Below are 18,547 nucleotides of genomic sequence, written 5' to 3' on the forward strand. Positions count from 1 at the left end.
CCAAGCAGGCCTCTTCCTCTCACGTTGAGCTCTTGGACTTCGTGGACTCACTGGCTGGACCTCACTTGGACTTCTTGCTGCCACAGGTGATGGGCTTTCATTTGGTGCTTCCAACTTATGATTTGTCTCACTGTCAACTCTTCCTTCATCAGCAATTAGTGGAACTTGCTGCTGTCCAATACGACTCCAATCCCATGAACTCTCCTCATCGAACACAACATCAAGGCTAATAATAATTTTCTTGGTAATAGGATTAAACAATATGTAAGCTTTAGATTCTTCACTTACCCCAAGAAAGATGCACTTCACTCCTTTATCATCCAGCTTCCTCCTTCTCTCATCCGGAACATGGGAATATGCTACGCACCCAAACACTCTAAAATGATCAACTGTCGGTTTACGATTACTCCAGGCTTCCTCAGGTGTCATGTGTTTCACAGCAACAGTTGGGCTTCGATTGAGCACATGAACACTCCAATTTACTGCCTCAGGCCAAAACTCCTTTGGAATCCTGCTAGTCTTCAACATGCTTCGCACCATATTTAGAATAGTGCGATTCTTTCTTTCGGACACGCCATTCTGTTATGGTGAGTAGGCTGTTGTCAGTTGCCTGCGAATGCCATAAGAAGCACAGAAACTCATAAATGCACTTGAGTTATATTCACCACCACGATCATACCGAAGAATCTTAATTTCCTTCCCAGACTCTTTCTCCACTAGAGTCTTAAAACTTTTAAACACACCAAAAGCCTCAGACTTCTGCTCCATGAAGTATACCCATGTCTTTCTACTAAAGTCATCAGTAAAAGTAATAAAGTACCTTTTGTTTCCATTTGAGACTGGATGGATGGGACCACATATGTCTAAATGAACAAGCTGCAGTACCGTTTTGGCTCTCCATGCTCCTGCTTTCGGAAATGGGTCTCGGTGTTGCTTCCCAATTACACACTCTTCACACACTCTAGTAGAACAAGTGATATGAGGAAGACCTGTCACTAAACTCCTTTGTTGCAGCGTTCTCAAGCAATTGAAATTAAGATGACCATAACGCATATGCCACAGCCATGATGCATCTGACATTTGCATAGTGTAACAAGTTTGAATATCATGTTGGATGTGTAGAGGAAACATACGGTTTGTTGTCATGGTAACCTGAGCTATCAGTCCTTTTTCTGGATGCATGATTTGGCAGCAGCCTTTCCTCATAATGATCGTGTATCCCTTTTCTTGCAACTGCCCAATACTGATGAGGTTGCTCTTCAAGTCTGGGACGTAGAAAACATCACAGATTTTAACAACATGACCTCCAATTTTCAGTTTGATATTGCCCTTCCCCACAACAGTCATCTTAGCATCATTTCCAAGCTTCATAGTATCTTTGAAGAATTCATCATAATCTGAAAATAAGTACTTGTTACCGCACATATGATTGCTGCAACCAGAGTCTAAGTACCACACATCTGTATTTGTCCCCTCATGATATGCCATCAACAAAATTTCTTCCTCCTTCTCTTCTTTCTCTGCAAAATTAGCTTTCTCTCCTCTACCATAATGCAAATTAGAGGTGCATTCAGATTTGAAGTGGCCATATCCATGACATCGATAGCATTCGACATTGGACTTATCGAAGCTTCCTCTGCCACCATCAAAGCCTCCTCTGCCTCTTCCTCGTCCTCCCCGGAACCATCCTCGACCTCTACCAAAATTTCTCCAATTTGTGGATACCTTCAATGCTTGCTTCTCCAAGTAATTGCTCTTCATTCTCTGTTCATGCACCAAAAGTGAGCTATGCAATTCCTCAATGGACATCTCTTCAACATTTTTCGACTCCTCAATTGAGCAGACCATATAATCAAATTTTGATGTCATGGATCGCAGGACCTTCTCCACTGCTACATTCTCAAGCTTTCCCATGAACACTCATCTTGTTGGCTATTGAAAGTGTTCTTGAAAAATACTCATCAACAGATTCTCCTTCCTTCATGTGGAGAACCTCAAACTCCTTGCGAAGAGCTTGCAGCTGCTGCCTTTTCACTCTTGTGGACCCCTGATATTTCTGCTTCATGGCATCCCAAATCTGTTTCGATGTGTCCTTTTGGAGAATGGTCTCCAAAAGATCACGATCAATTGCTTGAAACAGATAGTTCTTAGCCTTGAGATCTTTCAACTTCAACTCCTCCAACTTCTTCTGCTGAACCTCTGTCTGTGCAACTCCAGCTACTGGTTCACGGACTTCATTTTCAACAACACACCAGTACTCCTTTGACCGCATGAAGTTTTCCATGAGCATACTCCAATGGTCATAATGACCATCGAACTTTGGGATCGAAGGCTGCACAAAATTTGATTCTGTGGCCATGATATTTGCTGCTGCAAATTGAAAGCTGCTGCTTTCTCCCGACCTTAGGCCCAGTGGGGGCTCTGATACCACTGATTGAAAATAGCTTTTACAGAAAGTAATAAACAAGAAGAGGATTTTCTGGAATTCAAAAGTACCTTTATTGACTAATCAGCATGGTTTAAATAGTAAACCTACAACCAACTCTACGGAAAGAAAGCAACAGCTAGTCTACTACAATATGACTAGTCTGCTCAACTGATAACAACAACTAAACTATGTCTCCTAATCTTTAGGGATATTCCTAAAGAATTGGTCTTCCTAAAGACTTGGTCATCACAAACCAGATTAGGATTTCCACAATTATTCAAATAAAACAAACTCTTTCATGGTATACCCTTCTCAAACCTTCAACAGTCGGAAGGAGACAAGCTAGTCATGCTAGAACAGGTACTTCATAAGAGGGTAGTGGGTGAACAGAGCTTGGAATGGCCTTGGCCAGCTATCTCTTCAACACAGAAAATGCTCTGGTTAGGATTGATATGAGTGAGTACATGGAACAGCATGCAGTTTCACATTTGGTGGGTGCTCCGCCTGGTTATGTTGGTTATGAAGAAGGTGGACAACTAACAGAAGTGGTTCGTCGAAGACCCTATATTGTGTAGTGCTATTCGATGAAATAGAGAGAGCACATCAGGATGATTGAAATTTTGTTACAACTGTTGGATGATGGAAGGATTACCGACTCGCAAGGAAGGACTGTAAGCTTCACCAATTGTGTTGTGATAATGAACTCAAATCTTGGCTCCCGCTATATACTTGAAACTCTTCGTAGTACTCTAAGATAGCAAGGATGCAGTTTATGAGTTGATGAAAAGACAAGTGGTTGAACTGGCGGTTCCGCCCTGAGTTTTTGAATCGAGTTGATGAGTTTATTGTATTCCAGCCTTTGGACTCCAAAGAGATCTGTAACATTGTTGAATGTTCTTCGAGTAATGCTTTTACTTTCAGTTGGGATCTAAGTTAGTTGTCCTTTTCTTAGTGAATCATATTTGAAAAATTGAAATATTTAAAATGCTTCATTTCCTATTGCAGATGAACCGGGTAAAAGATAGGGTGAAACTATAACGCCCTAAGCTGCACCTCACCAACTTAAGCACGTCACAGTGCCGCGAGTCTCTAAAACATAAACCGAACACTCAGTTTACATTCTAGAGGACCACTAGACATTTTGTTTGAAAAACTTTTCACAAAATACAGCGGAAGCTACCAATATTTTTTAGGTGAAAATCCTTGAATCGCTAAATTCAATTTATTCGTCTAGACGAGAAAAAAAAAACGCTCGCTCGGGATGTACAAAGTTCAAGGAATAAGACATTAACTAAGTTCGACACAAGAATAGTTTCAGTCGAGTTCTGAGATACAAATTAGAGAAATAGAAATCAGAATAAAGCCCAGAAGACGGTTTACCAAACTTGTTCTGCACACCCAGCTCCGTTCTGATAGGAACATTTTAATGCGACGTTTTAACTGTTATTTCCCTATATTTTCTGCGTTATTTCCTTATTAAAACCCTGTTTAGGAAAGTTTCCATTCTTCGATTGGGAAAGTTCCTATTTGTAGAAAGTTTCCATTTTTGGTAGTTTCTATTTCTTTTTTTTTTAGAAAGTTTCTTATTTCAGTTTTGGAAAGTTACCATTTCTCATTTTAGGAAAGTTTTTATTTTTCATTAACAGTTTCTATTTTCAGGTCTTTGTCACAAATGAGCTGAAATGAGCTCACAAATGGAAAGAGAAGCTAGCCAACGTTGGAGGGAGACAAGATGAAGTACAAAGGGAAGCACAAATGAGCAGAAATGAAGAAATGAAGCTTTCCTGGTCCAACCAGGAAACCCTGTCTAGAAAAGGGAAGCTTGCCAAAACAAGACTCTTGAACCAACCAAGAATGGAGCTCGAATTAATGAAGTGACATGGCATGAGAGAAGCTTCTTGAAGACTCTAGAAGATGACATGGCATAAAGGTGGCGCATGGAGGCCCAAGAACTCTCAAGAATGACTTGGATTTTCGGCAAATGGATAAAAGCCCAAGGAATTAGGGTTTTGTGATGCATGTGAGATATTTTTGGAGACCTAAACCATGTTGCCGTGAAAACCTAAGAGGAAGAGAGAAAGTTGGCGTCAAAATCAATTAAGATAAAGGTGATTGACGCCATACAAGGAAGGATATGTCTTGGAGATATTCTTGGAGGATTTAATTGAGATGTTTGCCGTCCAAAGCCAAGAGATAAACAAGGAGTTGGCATGATAAATCAGAAATTATAAAAAGATTTCGGTGGAGATTTTCTTGGGCAATTTTTATGGAAGGATAATATTCTTAGAGAGTTATTTTGTGACTATGCCGTGAGAAATTAAGAGAGAAAAGAGGAAGCAACGTGCCAACCAAGCAAAGATGACGCAAGGAGAGATTCAAGGGAGAAATTAATAAAAGGAAAGAGAATATGTGTTGAACACAAAAAGCTCTCAAAAGACGTCTAGATTCATTCCTAGAGGTTCTAAAGGAAGTTTGGCCGAAATTGAAGTAGAAAATCAGAATATTATCAAGGTATTTCGGCAACTAAATAATAGGGAGATATTCTAGAGAATTATGTGATTGGTTGGACCACTTCATAGGGCTTATGTGGCAAGCTTGCATTGGAGGAAGATATGTGGAATTATCATGTTAATTCCGTGGGAATTAAAGAAGATTACACAGCTTGGAGAGCAAGGAGGCCGAGCTCCTATATATACTCCCTTAATGAAGACGTTGAGGGTTCCTCTCTTTTTACGTTTTGATACTTTAGAAAAATTCAGAAAATACCTAGATAGCCGTGAGCTTTTCTCTCTATCTCTTCATCCTCTAGTCATCTCCACGAGTTCAAGCCAGGCCAAGGGAGAAGAAGAGCCGTGAGCACTCATCCATCATCATCCTTGAAGCTTGCTTTCGAGATTCAAGAGACCACAACATTAATTCATTCATCTCATCTTCATCCACGGTGTAATCCGATTCTCCTTTGTAACCTTTGCTTTGAATTTCGTTGGTTATGTATTAGTTGACAATTATGTTTGAACAATTTTATTGAATCTGAAATTTTATGATTGATTGAGAATATTTCGATTCTTGTATTGTGATTCTTAGTTGCTTTGTGTAATTGTTTGATTAAATTTGTTTAATAGATATCTTTTATATTTTAATCTTAAATGGTTCGAAACTTTTAGGGTTTTTATATGAATGGTGCTAGAATTTAAGAACATGAATCAACTTTTTGGTTTTGTGTAACTTAAATCGAAAAGTAGTAAAGGTTTTGTGCAAAAATCGGATTTAATCAAAGAGGATTGCAATTAGGTGGACTTTTTCATACTAAGTTGCACACTTGAGTTGATAGCCTTTCTAGGTGTTTAATGCGTTGAATGTGTATGATTGACTAGCTTTCTAGGGCTTGATTACATGTTTGATAGGATTAGTCTTTGTGCTTTCACTTAGATTAATTAGCGTTGAAAGTAAAATATGGGAAATTGTTTGCTTCCTAACGTTTCACATAATCAACTCCTTTTGCATGACTTAGATGAACAATATAAGTTTGAATCGATTTTAATCATAGTTTTGGGTTTGATCTTTGTTCTTTCATTCCATTAGTTTAAGTATGTTTTTGTGTTTCATTTGTTTTCTTAACTTAGTTTATTTTCGAAACCAAAATCAAAAATCCCCCTTTTTCGTGAATACGTATATACTTTGTTTTATTTTTGTAAATAATATACTTTGTGTTTTTATTAATTGTTTAATTGTCCTACATTGACAGGTGTACCCTCAATCCCCGGATTAGATCGATCCCTACTTGCTTATACTACTAATGATGTTTAAAGGGTTAAATTATGCGCTTGCTCAAAGTGTATCACGTTCGCCATTGTCCCGTCACCAGTGCACAGTACCTGCATCCAAACTGTTGTAGGGATGAGCTTTCGTCATCGCTGCTCTACAGGAACTCTACCACGACTAGGTTTGAAATCAGTAAATATATGTTTGCGATCCCAATATGAAAACATGCTTAAACCAAGTATTTAAAAGAACGACAAACTTAAAAACCCGATGCATGATTAGAAAACTACGTGCGCTTTACTTGATGGCCTGGTTTCGTAGAACCAATATCTGACCTTACCAGTCACAGAGCGCCAAACTTAACACACTAGCTACACACACAGAACCGTGTCGGCATTGCGATTGCGCACCGTCCGACCGGTGTAGCTAACCCTCCGGAGGTTTAGGGGTGGCTAATCCCCAAGGAAGTCATTGACCACCTTTCCGCTCTCACACACCGCCATCAACAATCTTATACGCACGTTAACTTAAAAACATTTTAAATTTGAACTAACAGTGTACTTTCATCATGCATCACGTATATAAGAAAATATATAAGAAAATCACCAACCGAGGAGAGTCCTGAATCCCTACCTGGATTCCGATGCTTTCTCTTACGTACTCCGAGAGTCGCGAACCTTCCGTTCTTAAGGTAACTGGAGTCCTAAGTCCTGACATTTCGATAGTTAATAATCTATTAAACTAATAATTGAAATCACAACGATTAACAAATCGCCAACCAATTTCTCCTGGTTTGACCAGGATTGACCACATCGACCAATTTGACCAATCACGACCACATCCACGAATAGTCCCGAATCATCAACACTTTACTTGAAATTGAACTATCGGCCAATTTCCATGCCTTTAACAATTATTTCCAAGTTCCTTAAATATCACACCACATGGTAATCCCATCAAATTTACTATGGACACACACTTAGTTTACTTTCACTTCAAACTAAGTTAATTAACTTCTCAGTACAAACCTTGGCATCCAGTTAAATATGGAATGCCACCAAAACTTACTCTACTCCTTACTAGCTTCTACTAATCAATTGTTCTAACTTCTAAACAATTATACCCATTCAATTAGTTTATGCACAATGCCAATTAGACAAGTACTTAAACCAATTCCCTATCACCTTTACGCACACACCCCGTGCATACAACTCTGGATTCTCAAAGCCAACTCAAACAATTTTATATCCACTATATGTCCAATTTCCAATGAATACCAGGCTATACACCAGTAAATGCTTTCCATCAAGATACTCAAGCTTTGATAATCTCACCACACCAGACAAACGAGTTTGAATCTATGTTTACAGTGCCAACATAACAATCAATTTCATTCAACACAGCTCGAACCAATTTCTCAATCCAAATACAAAACAAGAAACAATTCCTTCCAGAACCTCGAATTTTACCTTCAGCAGTGCGACTTGCAGGTGAGAACCCAAGCTTCTAATTCAACTCTTTCCCGGAACCCGGCTACAAACATACTGCCAAATCGACTTCCACCCATTCACAGCTTCTGAAATTTAGTTCCAATCCGAGTCAATACGCATCCACACATGCAGCTTAGACGGAAGCCAAGGCGAGAGGTGCCGGAGGAGTCACCGACGTCGGTGACAGCGTCGGAACCGAGAGGAACCCCGATACGAAATTGTCAAAACATAATCCAATTCCAAAACTAAGTATACAAACGTGTAAAGCATGACGAGGGGGTCGATTTTCATACCACTTGCGGCTCAGAAGGTGGCCGGAGTCACCGGATTTTGCAGAGACTCGCCGGAGCAGTTGGACATTCTCAACGTCGATTCTTCATCCTCGTCGGGTGCATGGACGATCTGAGGCCACAAGCGTGACGGCGACGATGAGAGGAAGAGATTGGTGGCCTTGCATCGTCGATCGGTGGCCGGACACCGGAGTTGTCGCCGGGCTGCCTTGCGGGTCGTCGGGTTTCTCTCTCTCAAGCCGAGAGAGCTCGAGCTTACTGGTTGCTCTAGGCCTTAATCTGATCTTGGGGTATTTATACCTCAAATTTAATTGATTTCAAGGGCTGTGATGAAGCGATGGAAGCTTTGGACGGCCCGATTGCACCGCATAATTTTTCTTTTCTCTAAATTACTTTCTAAAATCCCATAACTTATCGAAATCGTTAAAAATAGCTCGATCACTCAGAAAATTCCCTGAAAATTTTCACGAACTTGTCGTGTCGTATGCTTTATTATCCAACTCCTAAATTGAGGATGTCACTTTATGAAAATTTCTGAAAATTCTCTCGAGCGCGTGGATGTTTACAGAGATCGTTAAACAATTTCTCGAACGATCTCCACTAAACTCGACACACTTTTCAGGGGCTCACAGTTCCACCACCCTTACATAAATTTTGTCCTCGAAATTTCATGGTTGGTCAAACTGTCAATAACACTTTACTTTTCATGTCGGACTCCAGTACCCATAACCTTTCCAATTTTCTGATTTCTTGTGGTACAACTCGACTATTTCTAGTCATACATATCAACACTGGAGCTAACATTTTTCTTTACCAAGTGTTCCTCATTTAGCACCCACAGGATACAGTTCGCTCCGTTTAATTTTATTCTGCTTTACCCACAAGACAACCAGACTGAGTAATTAAAAATTTCATTACTCTCCTCATAACACTGCCATACTTGGCATTTCCACAGACAATTCATGTCTATACCAAATAAAACTGGGTAACTACCAACCCTGTTACCCTAACTCAATACTGCCACAGCTGGCCACTTGTAGACGATTCACGTCTCCATCCAAACCCCACTCACTACAAGCACACCGTGATTCGGGAATTTGAACTTAACCAGAGACATACGCAACTACCCGTAGGTATAACTATGTTCCCCTTGTGGACTCCCATCAACTAGGAACAACAAGTAGACGCCGTCGTCACTAACATGAAATTCGCAATTCACCATGAAAGAGGTCACTGTCCTCAGAAGGACAAACACATGCGAAGTTGGCTGAGCATCCGTCTTTCTAATCAAGCTATACAGGAAAAGCACGACAGAACCTAACAGCCGATTTCTAAAAGTTATTCCACGAATTTCCACATGACAACACTTTACGAATTTTCTCATAGTGCACCCGAGTTCGTTACATATTCGTTTATGACGCCGTCTTGGCTAATGCATCCACTTCACGACTCGAAAGCGAAGTACTTCTTCCAACCACGTGGACAATATGCGTCGTGTTACCAACATCGAATCATGTTGCCCTACCTGCAACAGCCACGTGCCAACAGATCTTTGGACACTAGTTCGTCAAACAGATGATCAGTCTTGAAAATGAGCTTCAACAAGTGCTTCCGTCACTATCCGACGAAATTCGAGGATCACCGTTAAAGGTTTACCAAACACAGCCAAAAGTTGACACAAAATTTTTCTAATGTTTTCATATTAGTGTTCAGCCAATGACTTCTTTTACTCAGTGCTGATAAAAATTTCGCAAGGCTGGGTGGAGAACCGGAATGGATACATACACTTAAACATCTGAATGGATCATAAAGCGACAGAACAATACTCGAGCAGTGCTCTGATTCATTTGCAACCTGAACATGAAATAAAATTAGTTTGAGAGATGAAAAACAATGCAAATGAAAAATAAAATTAACCTTGGTTGAATAAAAGCTACCTGGGGAATTAAGTCCTTTGTAACATGCATCAGCTTCTCAATTATGATCTCAATAGAATCTTCCATTGCAGCTTTCTATAAACAAACGAGACCAATATTAGCAATACTAGATTGGAGGATTAAATGCATTCACATCATGCAACAAAGTAAATAACAAACCTGGTTCTTAAGCCTTTCAATAATCAATGAAAGAGGGAGCTCCCGGATGGAGGAGTCAAAATCATCCAACATCTCAAGTACAACTGTCAAAATTTCATTGCAGTACTGCATAGTTACTGCAAAATAATCATTAACATAAGATCCAGAGCACTTGCATACACCAAAGATCTATACTTACACAAAACAAATATATACTTTGGATCTCTACTGCAATAACAATATGCGACACCCCTCACCATGTTGACCTCTCTGTGCTGTCAACACAATCAAAGGGCCATTGTGATCAAGACGTCCCGAAATTGAAATCCTAACTATTTTAGTATTGTATCAACTGTTAGGCCAATTCTTGGTATTGTGTTACCCTCAATGCTAAAACCATTTTGGAGCTGTCCGTCTTATTTTCAAACAAGATAATTAAACCTACCGCATACAATTTACAGCATTTATAACATAAAAAAAAAATTGACAGGTAGACTGGTACGTATATGGATGAGTTCTCCATGTTTGGGGAACATTCTCCGCATGGAGAACTGGTGAGTTCTTTATAACATTCTCCATGTTTCTTTTCATCAATATCCTAACAATTGCCACATTCTCATTTTCTAATTTATCTCGACCTTCCTCACCCCCCATCTGATTATAAAATTTAAGAGTTTATACATGCATTGAATGATTAATTGTGCCAATAATTGAGACTAACAAACCTTGGTCCAAATAGAGTGGTCATTAGTTATAGCAGCACCGATTAGCTGTTGAAGCGCACCATGCTTACTTTCTGCAGGACTTCCCTCAGTTCCAGTGTTAATCTATAAACAGAAACAAAACATTACTTATATAAGGGGTAAAGCTCCAGAAAGTGCAAATTTATGATCAATATTTTTCATGACACGACAATTGACTGTTTACATGTTTAGAGAAGCAAATCACTAGTGAAATCATTCTAATGTCTTATTGAGTATTACTGTTTAAAAAACTAGTCTTATCACCAAATACTGATAATAACTCATAAAAAAAATAAAAAAATAAAAAAAGTAGTTTGGAGGTTATAATGTTCAAGAACTCACCAGATGGAGTATCTGAGGAATGCTGGGACCAAAGTCTGGAATGGAATTAACCTTTCAAGCTTTAAGTAGGTGGTGATTCTGGTCCAAGTCAGTGGCAGCTACACTATGCACAATGCTCTCAGCAGCCCCAATATGGTCAGTTCAAAACCCCATTAACATCCAGGGAATGAGTACGCAAACTTTCTAAATTTTTCTCTACCATCGCCATTGTCCAGAGGCTAGTCCACGAACCAGGGCTCTGATTCATGGCACTAATCATGTAAATTGGATCCTTGGGTTTTGCATTAAGAACATCAATGTTAGAACCAATCTCAAAATTCTGATACTAGTTTTCCCCAGTCTGATCAGAAGCTGCTTGGCCAACCAAGCCAGTGACCAAGGCTGTTTCTTGGGTTAAACTCCACTTCCTGCCACCATCACTATCAACTGAACCAGTAGAATACCTCCCAAAGAAATGACTTCTTTGAGGCACTAACGTATCCTTCTTCGGAAGATGTTCCAACTGCATCGGACGGATCATAAGAAGACTTGCGCTGTCTCTCCTTCTTGTTTTGCATAAAGTTCATAAGGTCCACTTCGATGCCAGGAATACTTTGTTTCAAGGCTCTTCTCAAAGAATTTTGTTCTTCAACTGACAAGCTAAGAATAAAATTCAAGAAAGATGTTGGATCAAAGTGGGAGTATACAGAGATTATGCATGCAACAGCTGCCTCCTTTAGTTTAGTGTATTTATCATGGACCAATGGTGTCAACTTCAGAAGCCAAAATTTCAGGATGGCACTATTACCAGAACTTCAGGATGCCACTATTACCAGAACCAGTGAATACTGAATGCATGTTAAATGAACCGATAGAAACTCAATAACAGCTAATTTAGCCTTTGATGACCGCTGTTCCCCTAGTGAAGGAAGCAAAGCAGGTAACAGGGAGTCTTGCCAACGATGACCAAAGTTGTTGAGCAAGGTTGCCTAACTAACTCCTCTGGGTCAACTAACTGTGAGAAAACATGAGGTGGGATCCTTTCCATGTAACTTTCAAGGGGCTTATGGCAAGATGGGATAATATCTGCAAGAGTTGAAAGGGCTGCTTGTGCAATTTTGTGGTGCAGATTATCCAAGTGTTGGAAAAACATCTTTGTTACTTTCTCGAAATTCTGAATCACTTCCTGAATTCCTCTTTGGCCTGGCTGCAACAAAGACCGAAGATAATTAAATGCAGCAACCCTAGCTGACCAGTCGGAAGATGAACTCAGTCCTTCGCTCAGAGCATCATTGAACGATGCTGGACCTTCTGCATGATTTGACATCTCCTGTAAGTGCTGGCTATCATCAAAACCTCTCCTCCTGCCTGCATATATCCTTCCTGTCACATTCTTCTTAAGCGGGGCCTCTGAAAATTGGGGATATGGTTATTATGTGAATTCCTAAAGCCCCCCTGGGGTGAGATGTGTCCATATAATGCCTGTCAGCTTGATGATTCATAGTTCGCTAGCCTCCCTACTGTCAGTACTCTCTTCAATGAAACCCATTTCGTGGATTCTCTGAGAAGCCCTCTTTATGTTGTAGGATGAAACAGTTGGCAGTGTTTCAGCTGATAAATTACTGCAATATAATGATTTAGCAGAATCTTTGGAAGCTTGAATTTGTGTAATGATATCAGACAAAACCAGGCCACCATTGCGGTTACTACCTTTGTTACTTGAGGTGGCTCAATCTGTTATTAGAGAGTTTGAAAGATGATTAGAAGCTGGGACAGCAGCAGGGAATGGTGGATCACGAGATGATGGAGGGTCAACTCCTGCACTAGGGGCAAAAAGAGAACAATTTAGCCGCTCACAAATCAACCAAATTTTGACAATTCAGATACATCGATTATCAAATGTGTTAGCCTACTGAAATTCACAAGTGATATCAAGGCGAAAGAAAGTAAAATTAGGTACCTAGATCCAGGCTAGATGACCAGAGAGTTGAAGAATTATTTCTGTCAAACAGCTCCAAACCTCTAAGCATGCTTTCAATTGCACTGACCTTTTGTTTGCTTGCATACAACACACTTTCCAGACTACGCTCGGTACCTTTTCCATGTAACTTCGCTTGTGACAGATGAAGTCCTGAAGAGAAAGAAGTCCTAGAGGATAAACTAGAACTTCTACCCATTGCAACAGTAGCCGAAGTTCCAAATCCAGGTAGATTAGCAGAAGCAGATGGCTGGGGAGTAAATGAGACTGGTGTACCCCTATCATGAACAGATGGAGAAGCATGTTGCCTGTGGATACCCCCATCCTCTTCATTGATTAACTGCGCAAATTTTTAAACATGATAATAAGAAGTTGACTACAAAATAGAATCAAATTATCCTTAAGGTTAAGAGCGCATACCCTTTGAATAACGGAATCAAATAGTGAAAATAGTCGTCGGGAACACTCTGGCCAGGTTTTAGAAAACATTCTATAGCACATTCTTGCAGTTGAATGGACCTGTCAGTTACATAGGGAGGTTCACATTTGATATCCATGACATTCAACCATTCCAAATTAAGTCATAAAATACAAGATATGAATACCTCGCTCATTGCATCTGCAACACAACATCTTATTAGATCTTCATACAAATCTGCCATCTCTGTATTTCAGGTTCATCGGCCAATACTCTAGTATCAACAGTGCACAGTCACAGCACCTACAACACAAGAGATACTAGTGACTCAAACAAAAACAAAGTCTAACATCAACCACATATAAATTAGTGTCAGATATAAACCTTGCCCAAAGTATTGCATCACGGTCATTCTTTGCACAATCCGCATATGAGGGAGCACCTGAGCAACTTTACAGTTACGCAGCATCTGGGAATCAGAAAGGAAGAAATGCAAGATACTTTTTGCTAAACGAACGATTTTCTACTTAAAAAACAAAGGTAAAGGTGAAAGTAAAAGGATCAATAGAATTGTAATTACCGTTTTTATGCAGTCATCTGCAGACTTTGAATTACAAGTACAGTGATCACAACCAGCTTGAAAAGGAGCTGGTTACATACGATAAATTAGAGTACCGCTTTTTTATCACTTGAGGATTTTTACCTTTCTTTTCCCCTTCCTTTTTTAAGGATTATTTTGGTAAGATAATAATAAACTTACTGGAATGAAAATCTCTACATATGCCTCAAAATCTCCCAATAGCTCCTTGGACAAAAAGCATAACAGATGGCAAGCCTAGAAACAAATCAAGCTAATCATAAGATCTCCTTTATGCTATAGGAATAAACAGAAAATATCAAAGAGCAAATGGACAACATGAACTAGTGCCTTTGACAGTTGAACCACTGTTTATATATAAAAAGAGCTAAACATCCCAACGCAACAGTCCTGCTGACAACTGCAAAAAAATTGCAAGAGCTAATACTACAGTAAACTGCTAACAAAAGAAAGCCAGATATTGCTAAAGTGATTTTGAACCAATAGCCTAAAAGAGGTGATCAGTATAATACCTGCTTCACTATGCTAGACCTTCAATCAGATAACTGTGTGTTCAGAGGATTCACAAGTAGCTTCAACAGTCCCCGAAATGACTAATAATCAGCAGCACCTGATAGGAACTGATTATTAGCAAACTCCACACCAGAACTATTACATGTATTTATCATATCCAATATCTAGCGGCCAATAATCAATTTTCCAATGGGTCACAATGATACATGCTAAAGTGAAAACTTACATATGGTATGGAACTGCAAAACATCGATGGGTCCAACGATCCAAGCATGAAAAAAGGCCGAGTCATCTCAGGAGTACTACATCCCCTATAACTCTCCTATAGAAGTTCCAAGAAGGATTTAATTTTGTTATGGGTTGCTGACCAAATGGATTCTGTTCCACATATTTTTGGACACTCTCAGCCATAGCTAACCATTCCAGGTAAGAACGGATATTGCCTCCAGGTCCTGCGATGAACAGGACTGTAAAAAAGACCACATTCCAATATGTCATGTAAAACTGATACAATCATTAGACAATTTTTTTTTTTTTAAGTGAATAAAATCATTAGACATTATAAGAACAATTATATCTTAAACTTGATTATGAAATACAAGGGTATGATATAAGATGACAGTCCTGCTCAAAAACCATGCTATGGAGTACAGAAGATAGGAAAAGAACTAAGATAGACATTAGCACTGGCAGGCCCAGGCCCCGTGGACAGTAGGAGCTGATGCACCCAGTGAACTGTTTGTTTTGTTTTTTTTTTTTTCCCTCTTCTTTGTAGTGCATCTTAGGTGTAGCAAATTCTAATATAATGAACTAATTCTAGCATTTTCTACCCTATACGCCCGGACCCCCCAACCGCAATTTATTTGTCAAGCCAGAGTAAGATAACAGCAACAAATTCAGGCGATGAGTCTATTAAGGCACATATAACTAAGATCCTGGTCCGCAACTGGACATCAGACCAAAACGACTATAAAGAGTCAACGACACACCTGGAAATGCAAATTTCACAGTAATAACATAATAAATACATTAAATATATAATAAATCATCATATACCAGATCTCTTAGCTTACGCTTGTTGACGACTTAGAAGTAAAGAAAAACCATCAGAAAATTATAAATTTCAAATTTGGAACTCTAAAGCAGTAAAATAAGACACAAATTAGACAAGATGCTTAAAGGGCTTGATGGAAAGACTACACAACACAGGGACGACATTTTGACCTGCAGAATTACTTTCTTGTGTATGATGCCCATATGTGTATGTTTCCGTGCATTTCCAAAGAAAAGAAGATTAACACCTACTGTGATGGTGTCTCACCTAATGAAGAATCTTCTCTGTTCCTGAACTGATACGAATCGGGGAATATGGCCTAAACAATTAAAAGGACAAGATGAACAATTAAATCAGTTGTTATCCTTGTAGCAGAACCAGTCCCATCCCCGACAGAAAAAAAAAAAAAAAAAAAATTAAGAAGAAATAGTAAATTAACTAACCGGATTGAGCAAAGCCTTATATGGAGAACCATCCAATAATAGTGTGTTGGATTCGCTGTACTCTCCTCTCGCCCAAGGAAGATCAGGCTCAAGCTTCTCCCGTAATTTTCTAAGCTCTTTCAAAAAAACGAGGGGAGAAGTGCAGTGCGATTGGAGCACGTCCACAGAGGCTTGGAAAGTGGCAAAGTGGTCTCTGGAAATAGTGCTAGTGTTGGTAGAGGAGGAGGGTGGTGGTTGGGGTAGCGGTGGGATCGGATTGCTCCGCCGGTCGTGGCAGGGGAGGGCTGTTGATTTTGCGTGCCACGCATCGGTTGCTCTGATTCAGCTCTACAATAATAATTAAAGCAAAAGGAAAGCAAGGAAATTTAAACTGAATTATTATTAGATGGCTCAAAATGAGCAGTAGCATACATATAGGAACGCCCCTCACAACAAGGTGGAGACTTCTATCTACTCAGAAGTTGTCTACATGTACTTAAATTAATTGAGCCACGCATGGGCCTGATCCCAACACACACTGTAGGTGCATGGAATACACCACCTACAATCTATACTGTATAGTAGGGGGGCATTGCTTCTTTTGATATTCTTTAGGACAATTCGCACCCAACCCTCCAACCTCATCAAAACACAAGCCTATCTGCCGCACAAATTTGTCCTCACACTGAAACCATGGCACAGAACCGAACTTGTTCATGATCGCGCCTCTCAGCTCAGCGAGCTGGACATCTGTATCTGTGAAGCGACCATCACGCCGAAACCAATCCTCTATTGGGTTGGCTTCCCACAAGTCATTTGCCTTCTGGAAGTACTCGACAGGTGTACGAAATTTTTTAACGGTGCATGTTCCATGCTTGTCGTATTCATCTTTCCAAAAATCCCCATTCGGATAGCTACGCATATAACTTTTCCAAGATTTTGCGAGTTTATATAGTAAGACAATAGGTAACTGTTAAGAAAAAAAAAATTGGTTAGAAATGCATAATGAAAAAAGAAAAAGAAATAGAAAAGCAAAATGAAAAGAAAAAAATAATAATAATACATTACCTGTGATGCCTGAAAGCTAGTAGGAACCTGGGCACTAGGAACCTGGGCACCCTCTATGATAGGTCTATACTGGAAATCAGAATTAATATTGTTTGGATCTAATTGAGTGGCGTTGAAGGGCCAAAGCCCGTGAAGAGTGAAACGAGATTCTTTTGCTCTCGTATTAATCATCTGTGGGACCTAATACACTAGGATTAGAATTTGATAATATGGTTCGTCCAACCCACTAATGAGGAGAGGAGAAGCTAACAGGACACAGAAAAAGATTCCAAGAGTTTCCATGTGTAACACACGAAATGATATGAAAGAAGAAAATGAAAGATCTTGCTCAATGAATCGGGCCTATTGAGAGATTTATATTGCTTGATAAAAGCATAAAATAAAATGCATGACTTACCAAACCAAGCTAAGCAAATTAAGCATGACTTACCAAGCTAAACACATTTTAACACTTCAAAATAATTAAAATATTTCCATGCTGGACCATTCTAGAATGTGCACACTACGACTATAAAATCATTGTAGGATTAAGTTCCACGGAGGCCTAATTCGTGACAAAACTATGTTTTGGATTCGGAGTTGAAGAAAACTTATAATTAGTGGACTAGTTTCAGTATAAAGACTTCTCCCATGACTACTATCACCACATATGGTAATGAAAGAAAACACACTTATTCGAGTTAGCCATGTTACAGAACTAAATTTACAGCATTCTCCAACTAATAATTTAACACATGATTTGTAGGATACATGCATTCCACAACATAAGGAGTTAAGGACCATGCACTTGAATTCACTCATGTCAGACACTTCTTTGGATACTCATTCTATCTTCTCAGAAGTTGTCTACATGTACTTAAATTAATTGGGACAGGCATGGGCCTAATCCCAACACACACTGTAGGTGCATGGAATACACCACCTACAATCTATACTGTACAGTAGGGGGACATGGCTTCTTTTGATATTCTTTATGACAATTCGCACCCTGCCCTTACTACTAGAGAAAACCCATTTGGAGACAAATCTTTTTGGGACGGATCAATTTTTCGTCCCCCAAACACATGATTAGAGACAAAAAAAATTATTTTGTCCCTAAAAGTTTTGTTTTTCAAAACTCTCCCTTCGACACTATTTAGAGACAAAAAATATTTGTCCCAAAATTTAATTGGGGATGAAATTTTAATTTTGTCTCCTATGCGTTTTAGATTTTACAAATAATTGGTAAAATTTAAGTGTTGCACCAAATTTCAAATTTTGGATGAAAAGAATTAGGGGATAAAAATTGGTTGCGGCTATTACCACCCTACCATTTTCTTAGTTTACCCTACAATCGTTTGAATTATTGAAACACTATATTACCCAAGTGCAAAATGACTAATAAGTA

General features: G+C 39.3%; 1 long non-coding RNA gene across 17 annotated transcripts; it reads right to left on the bottom strand.

The window, feature by feature from the left end:
- Positions 1-9,283: 9,283 nt before the first annotated feature.
- On the bottom strand, positions 9,284-17,007 carry LOC112203461. 17 transcript variants are annotated; one of them, XR_005807090.1, is made up of 15 exons: positions 16,114-17,005; positions 15,938-15,989; positions 14,843-15,083; positions 14,616-14,713; positions 14,422-14,503; positions 14,266-14,340; positions 13,890-14,153; positions 13,693-13,808; positions 13,508-13,606; positions 13,070-13,427; positions 11,131-12,927; positions 10,771-10,872; positions 10,067-10,182; positions 9,908-9,982; positions 9,284-9,824 (listed from the first exon to the last, which is right to left on the bottom strand). It is a non-coding gene; the product is annotated as an uncharacterized LOC112203461 (long non-coding RNA). The 17 variants fall into 17 exon arrangements; XR_005807106.1 differs by having other exon boundaries at positions 13,890-13,947; positions 14,086-14,153; positions 14,266-14,503; XR_005807103.1 differs by having other exon boundaries at positions 13,890-13,955; positions 14,086-14,153; positions 14,266-14,503.
- Between the last annotated feature and the right edge of the window lie 1,540 nt (positions 17,008-18,547).

This window comes from Rosa chinensis, chromosome 1, assembly GCF_002994745.2.
Source record: "Rosa chinensis cultivar Old Blush chromosome 1, RchiOBHm-V2, whole genome shotgun sequence".
Taxonomy (NCBI): domain Eukaryota; kingdom Viridiplantae; phylum Streptophyta; class Magnoliopsida; order Rosales; family Rosaceae; genus Rosa; species Rosa chinensis.